Raw genomic sequence first — 21,496 nt, forward strand, 5'->3', positions numbered from 1 at the left:
ATGGCCTTCCTGAAAACACTAGAGGGGATAAATGTATCACCAAACACCATCATACTAGGTGACTTCAATTACCCTACTATAGACTGGGAACACTACTCAATCCCAAACACCCTAGCCCAAAAGTTCCTGGAATTCATAAACTCAAATGCCATGGAACAACTAGTCACCATCCCCACAAGAGGAGATAACATACTTGATCTCATCATCACGAACATGGGAGCACAATGTTCAACACCGGAAGTATACCCCTCACTGGTGAGATCAGATCACAAACTAATCTCGCTGGAGGTCCTGATCCCACCCCCACCTGAAATAAAAAAGACCACAGTAAAGAACTTCTCAAAAGCCGACTTCACACTTCTAAAGACTAGTGTGGTCTCCTTTAAGGGCCCAGAGCCGGCGGAAAACAGTACTCAAGCCGCTGAATCACTTACAAATGCCTTCTACCAGCACCTGCAGGACTGCATGGATAAGGCAATCCCAAGCAAAACAAAGACTCTGTACCAAAGGCAAGCGTCCAGTCTGGTGGACCCCAGCCATAAACAAACTCTACAACAAAAGGAGGAAGCTACTACAAGATAGAGCAAAATCCTTAAAAGGTAAGACACCCTTGATCACTATAAGTAAAAACTAAGAGCTCTCATAAAATCATCCAAAGCAAATTTCGAGAGAAAAATAGCTAAAGACTCAAAAGACAATCATAAGGCCTTCTTTAGCTATGTTAGAAACCTAGGAGGAAACTCCCAGATATGCTCAGAACTAGTTCAAAATGATGTGAAGATTACTGATCCTACAGACATTGCCAACATACTGGCTGACAGGTTCAGTGCAAACTTCTCCCTCAAAAGGAGAGATATCTATACCAAACGATTGCAGCCCCCCAAACATCTCCAGCGCCCAAGTGAGAACTACTCTCTCCAAAGCAAAAAACACAGCATCCATGGGACCTGATGGTGTCCCCGGCTGTGTGCTCCACGAACTCAATGAGGAATTAAACCCACAGCTAGGACAGCTGTTTAATCAAAGTCTTACCTCTGGATACGTACCCAGGGAGTGGCGCACTGCAACTGTGGTCCCACTTCACAAAGGCGGTGCCTCCACCGACCCTGGAAATTACCGGCCCATTAGCTTGACAAGCCTTATCTGCAAAGCCATGGAGAGGATCATAATGGACCTCATAAATAAAGACATAGGGAATTTGCAGACTTTGGATCCAACCCAGTTTGGCTTTGTCAAAGGCAGATCATGCCTTTTAAACTTGGTTGACTTTTTGAAACAGTCACCAAAGCCATTGATGAGGAAAGGCAGTCCATACAGCCTACCTCGATCTGGCTAAGGCCTTGATACAATACCCCACTCGGGTATCATTGAAAAACTCATCAGCTTAAATGTTAACCCATACATCACAAGATGGGTTGCAAACTGGCTGAGTGACAGAACCCACAGGGTCAGAGTTGCTGGCGCCAAGTCAGACTCAAAGCCTGTCACAAGTGGTGTCCCACAGGGCTCAGTCCTGGGCCCACTCTTGTTTGGCATCTACTTTTCCAAGTACAAGCAAACACAGGAGGGTTATGGCTGACAAAGTTTGCAGATGACTGCAAACTGGGCGCCATAGTAGAAAACACATCTGACACAGATATCCTTCAGAAGGGTCTCACAGAAACGGATAACTGGTGCCAGAGCCACGGCCTAAAGTTAAATGCCAAAAATGCATAGTCATACCCTTCGGGAAAAACAAGGTTACCCCTAGCTACCAAATAGGTGGCAATCCACTGAGCACAGAAGAAGTTATCAGGGACCTGGGGACCCAGGTTGATAGTAGTCTGTCATTCGACACCCATGTAGCTAAAGTAGTTAGGAAGACCTTCTACATTGCCCACCTTATCATGAAGGGATTCTCATCTAGATCAAGGGAGGTCATAGTCTCCCTTTACTCATCACTCATCAGACCAATGATTGAGTACAATGCCCCATTCGGAATGTATCTGACCCGACACTTGCAGCAGCTGGAGAGGCCACAAAAGTTCCTCACCAAAAGGATAAAGGGTCTCAAAATCTGTCCTATGCTGCCCGACTGAAAGAACTCCAGCTCTATTCAGTCACCGCTTGCTCAGAGGTGACCTTTGCCTAACATACAAGGCCATGTCAAACCCAGATTTGATGAATATGCTTCACCTCAAAAATCTAGATCCATCAGAGCCACAAGGGCGGGAGACTTAAACCTCGACACAGCTATTAATAGGGCGTGCTGGAGGGATAGATTCATCACCCAAAGACTCCCTATGCTGTGGAACAAAATCCCGGTACATGTGAGGCAGAGCACCTCGCTGGCCTTGTTCAAGAGAAATCTTGACCAATGGATGGGAGATCGCAGATATACCCCAGGGATTACCTCAGTGTCACTGCTCGACAGAGGCACAGCAAAATAATGGGTATAGTTCCCCATACTAAAGGGGTGGCGTAAGCCACAAAACGATGGGCTAGGCTTGTAAATGCCCTCGGGCAGATAGCCTAGTATGAACCTATGAACCTATGTTCCAGAGAATGGGTATTCTCTTGGGATACATACCAGTCCTTCCAATATGCCCTATTTATGTCGCAAGCAAGGTTTAAGTCCTTAGATCTGGTATTTCGTAATGCTGTTTTGCAAGTATGCAGAAGCAAGATAAAATGATGTCTTATATACAGGCTTAGATCTCCCCTCAACAGTCTGTAACAGACTGAATACAGGAGTAGGGCTTTGAGGCAATCTGTTAAAGACATGTTTACGTACTATATCCTTTCTGTTGGGAACCTGTATGGACTTTCCAGTTGTTGCATGTGCCTGCTGAGATACATACCAAAGAGGGCACTGTATTAAATGATTAGTCTGATTAGGGCCAAATATAGTGGAACAATGATTTCCTTGGACCTAGATGCTGTACCTCTTGCTTGTAAGTTGCACAACATGGAATGATTTCCTTACTACCATGTACACATGATGGCCTGACTATATGGTAGTCACATCATTGTGAGATCAGCCATGATGCTGGCATTTGGTCAGATTTTATTATGCTAAACCACAGTAACAGTTGTTGATCAGATCTTATTGCTAGTGATCCTGATACCAGTGATGGTTTGTACCAGTTGCATTCAGATCTTAAGGTATTAAACTGTGAAAATAATCTTTGTAGTTATTCACTAGTATATGTAGCTGTTAAAACAGCTTTTGAGAAATCATTTCAGCTTTGTCTAGACTTTAGCAGTTATAACAGCATTTGGAGATTGAGTGGTTAAAGGTTTGAAAACAAATTTACAGAAATTAACGGCAAAAGGCTCCAACTGCTGTTATTATGGCCTAACAGGATTTGACCAACAGTAGTATCAGGACATGTTGCAGTAATATCTGACCAACAGCTGTTATGATGGCTTAATATAATAAGATCTGACCAATAGCCATTATCATAGCTATCATACAAAGATCTGACCAAACAGCTTTTCAGAAGTCATGGTCTCTCACTGTAACCCAACCTTTGGGGGGGATTTTGTTTCTGGAGACCCTGTTATTGCAACCTTCAGCGCCAACACACTTAACACGACCCCTTCCCAGACCCACTGACCCTACCATTTTGCTTAAAAAAAATTGGGCAGAAAGAAGTAGCCACAACTGCTAAATGGAATCGTATCTGATGCTCCAGCAGCAGCTGAGGGCCTCCATCCGTGGTTCATCTCCCTCTATCTGTAGCACCTCATCCACCCCTTTACTCACCTTTTTAATATTTGCCTAACTGTATCATGCCACCCCAGTGTAAAGCTGCCATTGTCAGGCCTATTGCGAACTTATCCAAACCATCTCAGGCAAATGATTTCTGCCCAGTCCTCACTCTGCCCACCCCTGGCAAAATATTTGAATCTATATCCATCTTACAGAATAGCTTAATATGCACAGAATCCTTTCTCCTCCTCAACATGAATTCTGGCTTGGTAGAAGTACTATAACTACTCAGTACAACCTTAGATTCCTTCCAGTACATACCTTTACCTTTTAGGCCCCCGATTCAAAACTGTTCTTCACTGAGCATGCCTTTACCATTCTTGCCCCTAAAACCTGGGCTATCATCCCTCCACATATAAAATCTATTATACCCTTTCCTAAATTTCACTCAAAACTAAAGTTCTTATTCACACAAGAAAAATGTAAGTGCTTCCCTAACAGCAGAGTCACATAAATCAACCCCTGAATCCCCCTTCTTAGCACAGGTTCTTCATGTTGTAGTTTATCTCTTCTAACACGGTCACGGAGACATGCATACTTTAATATATATACCCAGAGATTTGTGGACTTCATCAATACAGATTCTCTGGACCAGTTAGTCTGTACCCCAACCAGGGGGTGGTAACATGCTAGACTTGGTCCTCACCAATATGGGACAGCTCTGCTCTGTACCACTTGCAACTCCCACCTGGTTAAATCAGTCACATTTACCTGAAGACTGTAGTCAGAAGCATTCTCCAGTACCTTGATATTCAAAGATAATGCTAAGGCTAATCTACTGAAACAGAGTAATAACCAGGCTAAATTCAGTATCCCTTTCTAACTTAATGACCTCACTGCTGATGGCAGTCATTTACTTGCAAATTTTATGCACATACGAAAAGCTGCATAAATACATCTATCCCCACAAATATAAATATAACACCAAATTTAAAAATAAACCCTAATGTTGGAAGATAAATAGAAGCTCTATAATAAAAAAGTAATTGTATGTAAAAGTAAATGTAACCCTCAAGATGTAAAAAAAACATTATCGCTTAGCTTAGCAGGGAACTTTGAACCCTGATCAGATAAACCAAAGGCAGATATGAGGTAAAAATTGCCACCCAGGCAAAGGACAACTACAAAGCCTTTAACTGTGTTAGAAACAAGGCCCAGCACTGTACAGAAGTAATAGTATATAATATCACATACTCAGACCTGGATGGCATAACCAGTCTGTTAGAGAATAAATTTACCATTAACTTCACTTTCCATATCCTGCAATCTCAGATGTCCTACTGTGATATACTCCACCCTCAAATCTCTGATGAACAGGTCCTCAAGGCACTATCCAAGGTCAAGAACACTGTTTCTGTGGAGTCAGATAACATACCTGGCTGCTTACTGGCCAACCTGAAACAGAACCTGTCAGACACCCTACAGAGGCTTTTCAGTGCCAGCCTTCAAACAGGATTTGTGCCGGACAAATGGAGGTCAGCAACTGTTATCCCCTTACACAAAGGTGGAACTTCAGTAGACCTGGGAAATTACAAACCCGTTAAGTCTGGCCAGACTCCTCTGTAAGGCTGTGGAAATAATCATTATGGAATTAATAAATACATACGTAGGACATCTACAAACTCTCAACCCAAACCATTTTGGATTTGTTAAGACAGATCCTGTCTACGTAACCTGGTTGACTTTTTTGAGAAGGTTACTGAAGCAATGGATGAAGGCAGATCAGTACACACTGTGTATGTGCAGCTTGTAAAGGCTTTTGACACCACTCCACACTCTGGTATCATAGATAAACTATCTCAGCTAAAAGTTAATCCCTTTGTAACTCATTGGATAGCAAATTGGTTCGCAAATAGTACAAAGGAAATTAGAATGGGCTGCTCTACCTCCTTCAAAAGATATGTCACTAGTGCTGTACGTGTATCCCAGGGTCAGTCCTTTGGCCACTCCTGTTTTGCATTTACTTCCCAGAGGTCAAAGCTACTGTTAAACATTTATAACTGAGTTTGTAGATGACTGGAAACTTGGTATTGTCATAAACTCACAAGAGGACATCAAGATCCTCCAAGAGAACATTTCCCAAACCAGTAACCGTTGTCAAAACCATGAACTAAAACTTGAATGCCTAGAAATGTATACTAGTATTCTTCAGGAAGCAAGAAGTCTCTTGTAGCTATCACATTGACAACACACTCCTGAAAATTGATCCAGTAGTTAGGGACCTGGAAACCTATACAGAGAATGAACTCTCCTTTGATCACAACATATCTAATATTGTTAAAAAATGCCTTTTCATTGCAGAGTTGATTACTAAGGGTATGGCATCCAGGTCCAGGGATATGAACATTCCACTGTATTCCACACTCATCAGACTAATCCTTGAGTATAATGCACCCTTCAGTATGTACCTGTGCAAACATCTGACACAACGTGAGCACTCACAACACTTTATTACTAAAAAGGTCAAGGGCCTAAATCATAAAAACTATACAGACCATCTCAAAGCCTTATCCCTTTTCTCAGTGCCATACAGACTACTAAGAGCTGATCTCTGTCACATGTACACACCATCAACAGACATTATCCTGGTAGAACTACTGCACATTTGTAAGTTCAGTGGGGCATAAACATTTGTTCAAGAGATTGTTTGCGACATCAGTAAAATATGTTAGAGGGATAGGTGCGTATCACAGAGAATATCATCTCTTTGGAATCATCTTCCTCTCCAAATAAAGCAAAGTACTTTTCTTACACTATTCAAATGTAATCTGGACGAATAGATGTGTAACTGCAGATTCATCTCTGGTTTCGCACCCTTGTCCCTCATGGATAGAAGCAATATATAAATGTTCTGCTTATCTCTGGATTATTCATACTTAAAATGTAAAGGCAAAACACTTCATGGGAACATGTGGATAGGCTTCGAAAAATCCTCATGGATCAGTAGCCTAGTAATTACTTATGAATATATTCATCCATGTTTTATACTGTGATTGTAACTGTTTAAAATTATTTACTGTCTGGCAATGTGATATATTACTACTGTGTGTTTAATTGTAATTGTTTAAAAATGTATATTCTGCCTGACAATGATATCATTATATTGACTGATATTTTTTTATCTGAATGGAAATCATTTCTGGCAGAGACTGAAGATGATCCATTAGGATCAGTGCTCTTACCCCAATCAACAAATGCAAACATATAAATGAGTAAATACGAGTTGAGCTGCATTAGCTACCCTAACCAAGAAGAGGTATGTGTATGTATACATCTACTGTGAAAACAGGTCCTGTTATGTGTAAATGAATCTTTAAATTATTGGTTTGGGAATTCATAATGCATTCATTTTTGCGAAGGAGGTTGGGTAGAGCAGTGTCTTTTATAGCATGAAAGACCAAGCAGAGATTACCATTTAGGAGCCTGAACAAGTTGGAGTGTAAAGAGATAGCTTTTAGTCTGCTCAGATAGCTTAGGAGCTTCTTACAATAATTTGTTTTAGGAATTTGGGGATTTCTCTGATTGGGTAAGGTATTTGGTGAGTTGCTTGTTGAAGGAGGCTTTATATTCAACAATAGCTCTAATGAGGAACATACAAAGAGGCATTAAGACCTGGAAGATATATTCTTGGAAATTAGCTCTAGAAGGTAGAATGAATTCCTAATTACTAAGGCTAGCTGTTAATTACAAAAACTAGCTAGCTCTCTAATGACTGTGTCATAGGTCCATAGTTGCTTACTAGGCTAACGATCACAAGTGCCTTTTTAAGGCTAGCTATGCATCCCAAACCTCTGACAAGTTCTGGTACCCTTGATAAGTGTTAGCAGAAGCTTGGGAGGTGAAACATTTACAAACAGTCAGTTTTAAGGTGATGTCTTTTATACAGTATGAACTAGAGAAATCCTGCTTTCCAAATAAAAAACACACGGTCCACCACATACACCACTAGTGACATATCTTTTGAAATACATAGTTGGAGTTGGTATAACAGTCAAGGTATTTACCTCAAAGACATAAGGTACCCTTTCATAGGAAACTGGCTAGACTTAAAATGGCGTCCAAGGCCAGCTAGCCTAATATTTACTTTATACACACACACATGATATATATATATATATATATATATATATATATATATATACACACAGACACACACACATACATACATACATGCATATATATAGTTCCCGCCATTGGTAGAAGTCACTGATCAAAGACCAGCCACCACCAGACCACCACAAAGACAAGCCAATACCACCACCAAGTATCCAGCCAGAGGCCCCAGTAACACATGAACCTTTCCCCCCCCAGAGGACCAAGAACAAGAAGAGCCCACTGGAGAAATCAAGAACACCAGGAATACCAGTACAACAATTTTGGACCCATCCACAGCCCAGTTCAAAGAGCCAAGCTAGCAGATACAATTATTGACACCAAACTGTACACAAGAAAGCTGACCCTTTATAATGGAGGGCCCAGAGCAACACCTCGAGGCCAACTCCACAATCACTGATGGTAGCAGTGAGAGAGTGAATGGCAGCAGGGAGATTATATTTTATGTAAAATGAAATGAAATGGGCCATGTATTTTGAAAAAAATGTGAGATAATAAAAAAAAATGAAAAAAAAAATGTCAGATGTGCCTATAGCTGAGCTACAGTCTAACAAATTGAGTAAATCTGCCTGTAGGTGAGCAGTGTTTTAACAGGTGTAAAATGAGTGCCCGGGGTTGAGCAGCGTTTTAACATGCTGAAACTGTGTGCCCGTAGCTGAGCTGAGCGTAATATGCGTGCTGACAGCCAAACCACGCATAAACCGGCGTAACCCGTTTGCGCAGAGCTGCACACCGCGCTAACAAGCTAACCGACGGGCAACGTTGAGCAAGCTGTATCAAAACTGCCTTTACACAGACACACGTCCTAGCTTGTGTAGACAGACATAAAATATAAAAAAGCAATGGGCAGGTTTGAACCCAGGATACCATGCACCATAGTCAAAGTACTGAACCACTAAGCCATGACAGTTGCACTTAGAAATGCAGTAATAGCATATATATAGGAATGAATAGAAAGAGGAGCATGACAAAGCAGGTTTTGTGAAGCTGATACAATTCCAAAATGGCCAATCACAGATAAGTGCGGGAAAAACGGCATATATAAGCCCCATAGGCAGGAATACACAGCTTAACCGATTGTAGAACCGACTTGCAGCCAGGATGTCAGGTGTAGGTGAGGGTGGTTGCTTCCGAGCACAGAGGTGGGGCATTAAGGAGTCCAAATATATGGTTTGGCTCCTTGTCCACAATCATGAGACCCAACTCATGCAGGGCCAGGTCCTGTGGGGAGCATATAGGGCTGAGGTGTGGGACTGGTTGGCTCATGATCTCACCAGTGCCACAGGGATACCAAGGACTGGTGAGCAGGTCCATCACCACCATGCGGACCTGAAGAGACGGAAGCAGGACCAACTGAACTGTTGGATCCAGGAGGCCCGGCAAATGCCCAACGCCCCACTACTGAGTAAGTTACATGTAATTATTTATGTAAGAAATTAACCTAGCTGATATTATGGAGATGTGTATTCCAATATTACTTTATTTATATTACAGCTGCAGGTGTCCGTTCTGCGAACCGTCGAGCCTATGGCGATAGGCTGGCACGGTTGCGCCACCAGACAGGTCAGTAATTCTCTCCCTGTAGCTGTAAATAAATATATAAGTATGACAGTTAGCAAAAGAGTGCAGTGTAGTCACTAATTAATAAAATGTGCAAGTAACAGTGTAAGAGGGTTTGCAAGTATTGCTTGATTACAAACGTGTGATGCAGCCTGTAATCCAAACATAAAAATGAAACAAGTCTGAAATAAAGATGCCCCACCTGTAATATAATAGTACATAACCTGCAGCAGGCTGAAAAGTACAGCTGCAGAAGCTGAGTAAAACACATGTGTGAAATATATCCCTGTTGAAATACAGAAACATGACAGAAGTGAGACTGTTGGAAAGGATTGTTATAACTACAGGTAAAACATGTCAATAAAGCCTAGAATTAAGTACCATCCTGAATTGTAAAAAATAAAACAAGTGAGAGAGTGTGAGAAAGAGGTATGAATCCACCAATAAAGTAGTAATAACTCCTGAATAAAGTATACTGCAGTCAGTACAGAATGAAATGAATGTGACAGGCAGAACCAAACAGTAACTTGTTGAAAATGGTACCGCAGCTGGAATGTGTGTCCCAAAATCTGGATATGTTGCTCTCAGTCTGCAATATGCAGATAGTATGGTTGTCTGAAATACCAAACATCCACAGTTGTCTATAGCTATATAAAGCAAATGTAGCAGGATGATGTAGCTGAACAGAGCCAGATATGAATGTATATGAATAAAAATGAAAATGTATATTGATGTAGCAGTAACATTCCTATCACCAACCTGAAGTAGTTATCACATAGGAAACTGAAGGCAGAACTGTAGTGTGTATATATCTGCAGCTATTAGAAATGTACAGCATATGTATTGGTATTTGAAGTTGTTAATTAAATTTTCTTCACCCTACCCTATAACCACATATAATCCATTCCACGTGAAATTGGTATGTGCAATCACAATTAACACCCCTGGACATTTGTCCTGTTGGTTCATACATATTTGCATGTACGTTGATGCATCTGCCCTGTTCATACATCCAAACCTGATGGCCTGTTGCCATCAATCAACCCTGCATGTTGTTGGATTGTGTATTGCTGTTCAAATTATGCACGTGTTATGCTTGCTGTTCAATGGTTTGAATATATGGGTGTTTGGTTAATGGGAATACTAATGCATGCTGTTACAACTAATTGTGAATGGTATTGTACGTTACTAACCCAGACTGTCATAACATAATGCAAAACATAGGACGACAGGGAAGGCGGGTTCCAGTGGACCCACCTCTCCCTCCTCAGTTGGCGAGTGCACCTGGCAGTAGTGCCCAGGCCGAACCCTCCTCCGGTGGCCCTGTGCCACCTGCAGGTGGAAGCGCTGCAGGGGATGGGGCTCGTCCCCCCTCTGCAAGTGTGGCCGGAGGAGAACATCCACTCACCCTCCATAATGTCCTGACTGTGGTGCGAAGGGAGATCCGGGACGCTGTTCTTGGGCACCTATGCCAGCTTGAGGCACGGGTGGCACAACTAACGGGCGTGCCTGCTGCCCGGCCTACACAGCCTCCAGCACAACCCCGTCCTGGGCAGTGAAGGCACAGTGGCAACTGCCCATGGGTGGGGATCTCAGTTCCACTGTTGCCATCTGTGGGCTCATGGGCTCGAGATATCCAAACATCCGTCCCCGTCAATTGTGTAACCTCCCCACATGTGTCATACACCGCCCCTGTATGCGTCTTGTTTGTCTTGTCTGTTAACCTACCCAACCTACTTCCCCAGCTATACCGACTTCCTGTACCTGACATACCACTCTCACCTGAAAAAAAAAAATGGGCACTCTGTACCCACAAAAAAATTACGCCCCATACATAGCTGCCCATTTTGCACACATGTCTGCTGGACATGGAAACTGTCAATTACAATTGGCTGTACAACAGCTATTATTGTTGTCCTTACACCTCTCTCAGGGGTGGAAGGTTTCAAATGTCACACCAAATTACAAACATATGCACAGCTGTTGCTGATGAAGAAATGGGCAGCTATGGGCCTTACCTACATCCCTCCTGCAAAACCCGAGCTTGTTTCCCTACTTTCCTACCCTCTTTGTGACCCCTTTTTCACCACTTTCCTGTCTCCCCATTTTCATTTCTTTCAAAGAAATTAGCGCGGGTGTGCGCAAGAGTAAGCACTTTTAAGCAATTGTAAGCGGGTTTGCGCAGAGCTGAACGCCAGTGCGCATGCGTGAGCTCCGCGCAAACCAGCGCTAACCCGGTTACAACTGCTTAAAAGTGCCTTAGTCACTCTGAATGACAAGGCCTGCAGTCTGCTCAAAAGCAAAATAAAATCCCACTGTCAGTCCCGAACCCAGGACCTTGGAAACAGTAGTCTGCATGACTTACCACTAAGCCATGACTGCTATATAAGAACATTGTGCTACAATAAATATATCATGCAATAGTAGGAGTGAATGTAAAGGGAATATAGGATGTGTAGTACACAAAGCATGTCATGTATATTTACTGTCAAATGTAGTGGATTTCTATAATAGTAGTGTGTGAACAGAAACAGCCATGCTAGTTGGTAGCTAGTAGGTAATAATGCCACTGTAGCACCTTGCAAGCCACACACATACTCACAGCAGGATAATCACTGCCCATACCCCACAACCTCTTACAGCAACACATCCGGACTAAGTAATAAAAAATGTGGAGCAAAGGCCCAAAAACAGGGACACATTTCAAATATTGCTCCGACAAACTTAGTCAGTTGAGAGAGTAACAGGTTTTGCATTATGTTGGATGTTTGGAAGGGTACGAAGTCTGAAACTTAAATGTTTGTCACTATAGTCTGAATTGAGCCCAGAGTGACTTGCCAGAAAAAGCTGTTTATGAGATATGGACCAAAATATGAGGCAAAAATGTGGACATCCTGCAAATATCTGTACACTTGAGAGGTCTGACATTGCCATATTTGAATAGTTAAGAGCCTAGACATAGCAACAGTGACTGAGTTACAGGGATGCCCCACAGACTCCCTGTGAAATGTACAAACAGTAGGCAGAAAGGTGTTACAACACATGCAATGGTAACTATGAAGTACTGAAAGTATGCACCACTTGCACGGCAGAAATAGTGTAGTAATACATATGCTCATGCTGACCCACAGTCACAACTGCAGAATACCAGACAATTTAATGGGTGTACCCCACTGATATGTACCATTCCATGAGGCAGATAAAAGATGCACCTGAGAGTCTCTGGGGCCTGCTCAGCAGCATACTCAAATACCCTAATAGATGTCAAGGCCCACACCATGGCCAGACCACACTGCATGCAGTAACACCCTAGCAGATATAGCAAGCATTCCAAGGTGTGAATGTACATGGAAAATAGGAAAGCCACAGCAACACACTACAGTCAAGACACCTAGCAGGCAAACAAGTAGTGAATGTAAAGGGCAAATATTGAAGCCATAGCAACAAAGTGCAAGAGCCACTGCTATATACCAGTTACACCACATGTCCCACAGGAAAGCACACACACCCACATTAACAGTAGTAGTAGTCTTAGGTGTCACTATACATACACACTTAGTACAGGAAACTGGAGAAATGAATGGAGAAATGTTAATCTACAACACAGCCGGAAATATGAGAGAGATACTAACCTTTACACTCACAGAACAGTGTCCACAGCATACCAGCATGGTCCCTGCCCTTAAACTCTGAAAGGGCTATGCCTATCTCACATACCTTTTTATAGCACTGTCCTGAAATCACAGTGAGAACTGCAATCAGTACACAACTGGCTGCATGCAATTAGCAAATGCTGGCTAACAACTGGTGCATGGACATATGCAGATACCTACAAAAGCATGCTGTACTCCTAGTCCACACATGCAATACTTTCATTGCACCCTCTGGAGGTAGGGAGAGAGAGAGAGAGAGAAAAAAAATACACAAACAAAAACACTCAACAAAACCTACTAGAAAGCTGACATCTGTCAACTGGAGCAGCAGCAGGACACCGATCCAAAAGGCAACGCAAGCAGCTGTGACAAACACAGGTAATGTAAAGTAAAACTTTAAAAGTCTACATACTGTGAACCCTCCATATGTGTCATTGGTCTGTATCTATATGTATATGAAGATGTGCATAGGGCAGGGGACATACAGCAACTATCAGTGAAGGCTGTACATACATATGTATGTGAGGGCATCTATGTGCACATATCAATGTAGGTTGAATGTAGGTTGTAGTGCAATGTACAAAGTAGGTTTCACAGTTATGTATGTATAGCAGTATGTTAGTGTGTGTATACAGTTTTGTAAACAAACATGTTGATATACCTATCTATCATATGGATACGTATGTATGTCAATATATGTATGTATGTATATATATATATATATATATATATATATATATATATATATATATAATATGCATATATGTATACATAGATAGAGAGGGATGTAGGAATACAGACAGATGTAGATAGATAGAATATGTACAAACATATATATGTAATGCACACATACAGATATAGATATATGTGGATACATATACATAGACAGACAGATCTGACTATCTACAGATATGACTGTATATGACTATCTCACACTCCCCCATCCCACCCCCTCTGTCACTCTCACCCCCTCTCTGTCACACTCCCCCCTCTCTCCATATCTATAGCAATATATGTACATCAATATATATATGTGTATATGTATACAGATATATATACATATATATATATATATATATATATATATATATATATATATATATAGATATATATATAGAGAGAGAGAGAGAGAGATGTATATATATTCTGAGTGAGACACATGTGTACAGATGTATTACTACAGGTGCCTGGTGACAAAGGCATGGAGTGAACACCAGTGTCGAAACTGGAGTACCATACCCCATTTCAAATCACCTACACCAGTAACCACCAGATATGTGATTGGCTGCCCACCACTGCATGTGTCGGGTGAACAGGGCCATAAATGTGTACAATAGTCCCCCCAATGATAGTCACAGTGGCACACTATTCCTGGAATACCTGTATATAGTATGTGCAGCAGACATGGTGTGTCAGCTATGGACATGTAGGTCAGTGTACCCCTCCACACCACACAATGGCTGTCACGGTATGTACCTCACATGACAGCTACAGATATGGAGAAGGACACAATGACATGTACGACACTTTGACAATGCACTCAAACACATTACCAATGCACAGTGACTGACAACACCACAGAGTGCACACATACAACCCACATAGAGGTTACCACTCCTGGTTTACATACTTAAGTCACACCCATGACAGATGTCCAACAACCATAGTAACACCTCACACCATCCACAACCTAAATGACCGCTGTGTGTCGTCCTTGACACCACAGTAGAGAGCACATGGCGGAGGTACAGGTTCCTACCCACAGATAAGACATACCCTGCAATAAACCACACAGCGTTAAGAAGCAAGACTCCCCATGAGTACATGCCACACATACCCCTGCTGAATGTTAGTCAGATAGGTAATATGCCATATGAGTCACCCTGTGTAACTGTTTGACAGGAGCAGGTACCATCACATCACATGTGTCGCAATGGTCAGGGTAGCAGAACAGTATGCTGCTGTAGTCCCAGGGGCAATAGCATATTGTATTGTATTGTATTGTATTGGTATGTAGAGGTGCCTCCTTTGTGGAGTGGAACCACTGCTGCTGTATGCCAGTGTACAGGTACATATCCTGTAGTCAGGCTAGTGTTACATAGCACTTCTATATGCGGGTTTAGCTCCTCTTGGAGTTCATGTAGCATGCAGCCGGGGATACCATCAGGTCCCATTGATGCTGTGTTTTTTGCTTTTCTGAGGGCGGCTCTCACCTGGAAATCTGTGATGACAGGGAGGTTACATTCAGCTGGGATAAGTATGTCTTCGTTTGGGGGAGAGGGAGGGAAAATTGCACTGAACCTGTCTGCCACAATGTTGCCAATATCTGTGGGTTCAGTGAATTATTTGTTGTTGTGTACTAACTATGAGCATATTGGAGGGTTTCTGACCAGGTTTCTAACATAACTGAAGAAGGCCTTGTGGTGATCTGTAGTGTCCCCGGTGATTTCCCTCTCAAAGTTTCCCATGGATGTTTGTATGAGAGAACATAGCTCTTTACTAGTGCTGATCAGACATGCCTTCCCTTTATGGAATTATGCTCTGTCTTGCAGTAGCTTCCATCTTTTGTTATACAATCTGTCTATGGCTGGGGTCCACCAGACAGGATGCTTTCCCTTTGTGGAGAGTGTCTTGGTCTTATATGGGATTGCTTGATCCATGCATTCTCGGAGATGTCCGTAGAAATCATTTGTGAAGGAGTCAGCATTGTGGGTTGTGGCTTCCACTGGCCCAGTGGGCTTAAAGGATACCATCTCAGTCTTAAGAAGTGTAAAGTTTGCGTTTGAAATGTTATTCACTGTAGTCGTTTGTGCTGGTGGTGGAGGTGGGATATGTATATCCAGGGCGATTAGTTTGTGGTCAGATCACCATAGTTGATGATGTACCCCATACAGTACCTCGATACAAACCCCCAGAGTGAGGAGGTGCTTTGGACCTGAATCAGTGTGCTGACTGCTGGGGTTTGGTAGTATGTCGTATGGAGTGTGCCAGGTACTGTTGCACAGTTGTTGGCTGAGCACTGATACCTGGCCATTTACATGTGTATCCACCAATAGACAGACAGATGCTATATATGGGAGATATGTTGTATCACAACAGTCGAGTCGCATGTGTAGTATGTGTGCCAAATTCTGCTGACATATTTTGCTGATATCATTTTATTTCCTTTTTCAGGACCATGGCTCACCAGCGCAATCCGACATACTCTGCAGCCGAGGATGAGGAAATACACCAGAGCCTGGTGCGGGATTATGCAATACTCTTTTCCCGCACCAGCCAGAATCAGCAGGAGAGGGCTGCACTGTGGCAAGACCTGGTCCGTCGTGTAAATGACATAGGCACGCATAATAGGACATATGAGCAGGTACGACATCACTGCAGTGATTTAATCAGAAATGTCCGTCAGCGTGCATCGGATATCCACAGGCAACAGGTTGCCACAGGTGGTGGGGTAGCTACACATCCCCCACTCACCAGACTGGAGGGACTACTCCTAAGTGTTGTGGCTCCAGCCCACCAACAACAACAACAGCAGCAGACCTGCATTATGATGGAGGCTGGAGCCACACAGCACCATGACTACGAGCGTGCAGGTAATATGCCATATGTATAGTTGACTGTTGTGTACACTGGTAATAAATGCATGTGTGAGGTGTGTCCTTGGTTTGGAACTGTCATCATAGTATTTAATGTGCAAGTGTGATATTCTCAATATCAGCAGCTGACCTGTTAAAGGCAACTGTTGTACTACTGACCTGTATCATACTCAGTAACAATGGCACAGTTGTGCCCACTGACATTAATTTCCTCACTTCTGCAGGTCCCTCCGGTGTAACAGCAATGCAGCCTATCCATGCTGGTGAGTGTGTATTAACAATACCTTTAATAGTCTTGATAGTAATATTGGGCTCAATCAGTAGTGCTCTGTGTATGCATGCAGGTGTGTCTGTGTGTTGATATCTCGCATACTGAGTAGTGTGCATGTGTGCACCTGTGCATGTGTGCATCACTGGTAACATTGTGTAGATATTGTAAACTATGTTTCCTGTTTCCCTCCCACAGGTTCTGCTCTGGTGTCATGCAGCAGGGAACCTGAATCAGGTGCCACGGGTACTGATAATGATGACATCTGTGTAATGGCACAGGAAGGTGTGCCAGGGTCCGTCATTGGTCAGCCAATTGACAGTACACAGCTGTCAACCCCATCAGTGCGCACAGTCATCCTGCCAATACATCCTTTGTCACCAATGTCCCTAGGTGATGGACAGGATACAGTGGGCATTGACCAGGGTAATGTGGTATCTGTGGCACATGCTTCCCCACACAGCAGCCATGAGCATGGCCCTGAGATGGTACCACACAGACAGATGTCCGGGGGTTCTCGTGGGAGCATCCGTGGGCGTACTGCCCCTGTCAGATGTGCCCACAGAGGTCTTACAACCTCAGCTATGTTTCGGGCCATCATGCAGGCACAGTCACGTATGGAACGGTACACCAGACAGGGTCTGAGGGAGCTGACAGCATGTCGCACAGCCATGAGTGACAGTATGCGTGACATTGCGGCTGCCATCCGTAATTTCACCGATGTCATAGACAGACGTTGTGGGGACATATTAGATCAGTTCCACAACTACATGCCCATGAGCCAGGGCAATGGTGGATGGTTGAGGCATCGAAGTGGGCGTATGCCAGCAACAGCAGCAGCTGGCAGTCCAGGGCCGCGGCCGCCCCCATAGTGCCAGCAGCAGCCCCAGCAATGCTGGGTCTGTGCTGTCATCACACCGTCCCAGGAGACCACGTGCACGTGACTCTGGACAGGCCCAACAGGGATCTGTGTCCAGTCAACGAACACCTGCTTCTGATGACAGTACCCAGTCTGGATTAGTACCGGATACAGTCCGTAGCACCCCTGCAAGGCACAGGTACCGTGTCCGTGGCCAGAGACACTGATCTGTATGACCTGGCAGGTACAGTCTGTGGCTGTCCACAACACTGGTATATAGCAGCCATGAGGTGGAACTGTGTGCATCCATACACACATGCGAATGGGAAACATCTAGGGCTACCGCATACACGCACACACTGCATCAACATTGCCCCACCTTGTACTGCTGTCCCTCACCAACACACATTCACATACATGTCAATTGGTGGTATCAGTGGCAGACTCAAGCATACCAAGTTCACACCCTGTGCATATGATTAAACTGTGCCACCTCCTGCAATCTGTAACATCAGTGCAGGTACTGGTTAACATGTTGCTGATGCACAGGGTGACTACATAGACGTGTAGTAATAGTATCATGTTGTTAACAGTACAGTGTGCTGATATAATTGTGGGTATATCCCAGCATGGCTGATGCAGTAAGGGTATGATTGTCTTGTACTGTTTTCTACACCCATGGTAAGTACCATAGTGTATCATCTGCACATGTTTGCATACCGGTGTTAAGGATGTCTATAGAAGGCCACATACATAGGTAGCACAGGGGATAAGGTAATGAAAGTATTGATACGCAATGATGGACATGTAAACTGAAAGTAGCATGTTGCCCACACTGGACTCTGCAATGCGGATGTTTGAGGATGTTGATATGTGTGCAGTACTACACGACTGGTACATGACACACAGGAGCACCCTAGCACTGCAAGCTCACATCTCATACCATGCTAGACAGCCCCAACACACAAAACTAACTTTCACAGGAGGGAGAGTCCCCATAAATGTCAGGGATACTGTGGTGGCAGGACAGGTAGCATACATCCTACTAAGTATGGAACCACTGAGTGAAGGCTCAGTGTCTGTTATTTGACATGTGTATTACTGCAGGTATGAGCACCTGGGTTTCCATCCGGTTATTGTACATCCTGACGGTACATGGTCTGTACACTTGTGTGCACTGAGACTGGACCCTGGCCATCTGACCTGTGTATTTCCATGTACATGTGTATAGTGCCTGCATATTTGCACTGTTACCTGCTGGAAGTGGTACAGCTTGTTTGTTGTACAATGGACTACACGCAGCCCTGCTTACTGTAGCTTTGTTTGCATGCATGTTTGCTTGCAGTTACCCTGGAACACTGATTCCACTTGCAATGCAGATTTATGGAGCTTCTGTGGATTCCTAGTGACATCTGCATAGCTTACTATATGTATGTCCATGTCTCACTTGGCAGAACGTCACTGTTTGTCCTGTTCGCATGTATGTTGCCTGTGACACATTGCATATGACTTACCTGGCATTTGACCACGTGAGCAGTCATATATGCCAGTGCTAACTAATCACAGGCACTACACCCTCACATACTCATACCTTGTTCCCCATTAGCCCTATGTGCTGTTAATCACCATGGCAATCACAATACTATGGTAGCATGTGCAAAGGTCACTTGTCAGTCACCTCTATGGTACAGTTGTGGAATATGTGAGTCATGTGGCAATGTCACCGCTGCCACATGTACACAGTCAACCCTCTCCCCTACACATGGACGTACAACACATGTGTGAGATGCAGCCACATAGCCAAAATGGGGACTAAGCACTCTGAATCCAGTACTGGCATAACCTGTCAGGTGGCATAAAATACTACAGTGACTACAATACCAGTCTGATGTAGACCTACACTGACAGCAATCCAAACACATGAACACACTGGGGCATTCGTGGAGCCTCAGAATAGCATCCTGCCTGAGCAGCAGACACCTCTGCAGCTGGCACACAGGCATACGTTAAGCCGGAACACAGCACATGCAACACATAGCACACAAATCCTGTGTGCCAAACAGTCACAGCCTGTACCGCTAGACAACACACCTGCTACAGTTGTGTTAAGTACCTTTATTGTCCGGTACAGTGAGGTCCCGTTCACCAGGCTGGACAAGGTGAAGGTCACAGTGATATGCCTGTGGGGCACTATGGTCCACCACATAACACAAGCATACAGGTCAGTCAGAGGCATGGACACATATGACTCAGTCATTGTCCATACCACTATGGCTGACCTGTGATGTACCTCCCTGGACTACATGATAGGGAATATAGAAGGGCTCTCTGAGCATGTGGCACAGGCTGGTATGACCCTGATCTTGGTTGGCATCATACCCTCACCAAGAATGCTGAAGTATTACTGAATGCTGATGAATTACTGTAGCTACAACACCCTAGTTGAAAGGTTCCTAGCATGTAGTCACTGCATTGCTATGGAACAACTTGTTACCACTCCCACAACAGGTGAAAACATGCAGCACCTGTTCATCAACAACATGTAGACTATATGCCCCAGACCAGATGTGTATCCCTCGCTGCTAGGATGATACCATATACACCTCACACTGTATATACACATACCACATGCAACACCCGCACAGAAAACCACAGTCATAATGTTATCCAGTGCAAATACCATGTATTCACATGTGGCAGGCGTCAGACATGGGAACTATTGAAGGTCACAGGTATATTTGTGTATTTGGCACACACATACATCATATGTGTGCATTGCCATTACTGGTTTAATCGATGTCATGCATTATTGTGAAGAACAACCCACACACATGGGCATTCTATGTGACAAAAACACACGTGGCATTTGTGGAATTCAAAGCCATAACTAACTGTGCTATGACAGTAGTGAGAGACGCAGTAGCAGAGCATGCTATTTGCATTACTGGGAGATTTGCCCTCTTCTGCTGTACTTGTAGGGTGCTGACATCATCTCTGTGTAGAGATTGGAATATGCAGCAGATGGTGTGTTGTACTGGTTGCCAAAAGGGTCAGTTCTCTCACACATGTAATTGCACACACCCTACCCCCCCCACACACACACACTTGCTATTTGCAGGATTCAAACCCCTACCTAACTATGTTATGACACTAGTACGAGACGCAGTAGCCGAGCGCGCTATTTGCATTACTGGGAGGTTTCTCTTCTCCGGCTGTACTTATAGGGTTCTGACATCATCAGTGTTTAGAAAGGGGAATGTGCATCCTGTAGTGTGTTCTCCTAGTTGCCAAAAGGGACATTTCTCTCACACAGAATTGCACACACACTAAACCCCTCACCCAAACACACACACTGAGCATTTGCAGGATTCAAACCCCTACCTAACTATGTTATGACACTCAAGATGGATGCATTAGCAGAGCACGCTATTCGCATTACTGGGAGGTTTCCCTTCTCCTGCTGTATTTATAGGGTGCTGACATCATCAGTGTTTAGAAAGGGGAATGTGCATCCTGTAGTGTGTTCTCCTAGTTGCCAAAAGGGACATTTCTCTTACACAGAATTGCACACACACTAACCCCCCTCACCCAAACACACACACTGAGCATTTGCAGGATTCAAACCCCTACCTAACTATGTTATGACACTCAAGGCGGACGCATTAGCAGAGCGCGCTATTCGCATTACTGGGA

This window comes from Protopterus annectens, chromosome 3.part0 (assembly GCF_019279795.1).
Source record: "Protopterus annectens isolate FY-2018-M chromosome 3.part0, PAN1.0, whole genome shotgun sequence".
NCBI classification, from domain to species: Eukaryota; Metazoa; Chordata; order Ceratodontiformes; family Protopteridae; genus Protopterus; species Protopterus annectens.